Raw genomic sequence first — 1,252 nt, forward strand, 5'->3', positions numbered from 1 at the left:
CGAACTCCTGACCTCAGGTGATCCACCCACTTTGACCTCCCAAACTGCAGGGATTACAGACATGAGCCACCTCGCCTGGCTGCAGAAATGATAATTTCTACTGGTCTATCTATATCTATAGATGTGAGATGACAGGAGGAAATAATCAGTGAGTTCAGACTTCTGCTGTTCTTATATGACATTTGGGCAGATTTCATGAATATACCCTTTTTAGTTTATTATTTGCTTTTGGTTGATTTCCAGTCCTAAAATGCTTGTTTAAACAGTTTTATACTTATTTTTAAAATGAAACACTTCGTGAATTTGTGTGTCATCCTCGTGCAGGGGCCATGCTGATCTTCTCTGTATCGTTCCAATTTTAGTTCATGTGCTGCGGAAGTGAGCAAAACAACTTTTTACTTTTATATTTGTTTTGTGGGGAGAGGATTTGTCCACCTTTTTTGGCTGCTCTAACTTGAAGTATCATCTCTGGTATGTTTATGGGTTTTTTTTAATGTTTATATTTTGGAGTTTTTGTTTATTCAGTAGCTTGAGATAGGGATCTAACTTTACTTTTCTTCCAAATGAGTAGATAATTTACCAAACAACTTCTGGCTGACTGACTGCATCCCCAGCTTCAGTCTGTTTGTGTATATAATTTTTGGATGAGACTAATGTTCGAGTGTGTGTGTATGTTGGTGCAGCTGTGGAAGAAAACGAATGGCACATAGGTCCTTAAAATAAAATGAATCACCTCGAAATGTTAAGATAAAACGGAAGCATCTGTATGCAATGGGTGAGATTAATCTGCAGAAGACATTCCAGAAATGACCAGTGTTTGGACTGTTATTTGTGATGGTGTTGTGTCTGACTTTGAGCCATTCATGACTCTACATACTTGTTTTTATATCCTGTCTACATCTTTTCCTGTATCTAATCTTGGTCCAACATTTTGATTTTAGCTTTTCTGCTATTTTTGTACACTTGGCAACAACGTGGGACCCTCATTTAAAAGTGCAAGCAACCTTATAAAAGAGACCCCAGAAAGATTCCTCACCCCCTTTACCATGTGAAGACCCAGAAAAAGACAGCCATCTACGATCCAGGAAGCAGACCCTCACCAGGCTCCAAATCTACCAGTGCCTTGACTTTGTACTTCCAGCCTCTAGGACCATGAGTAACTAATCTCTGCCTATGGCATTTTGTTATAGCAGCTTGAACAGACTAAAACAATCACTTATGTATAAGGAAAATTAACTTTTGGCAAGTTATT

General features: G+C 38.4%; 1 non-coding gene across 1 annotated transcript; it reads right to left on the reverse strand.

The window, feature by feature from the left end:
• Positions 1–279: 279 nt before the first annotated feature.
• LOC116269371 lies at positions 280–386 on the reverse strand. Its single transcript, XR_004176832.1, has one exon. It is a non-coding gene; the product is annotated as a U6 spliceosomal RNA (small nuclear RNA).
• Positions 387–1,252: the final 866 nt, after the last annotated feature.

This window comes from Papio anubis, chromosome 10, assembly GCF_008728515.1.
Source record: "Papio anubis isolate 15944 chromosome 10, Panubis1.0, whole genome shotgun sequence".
Lineage (NCBI taxonomy): Eukaryota > Metazoa > Chordata > Mammalia > Primates > Cercopithecidae > Papio > Papio anubis.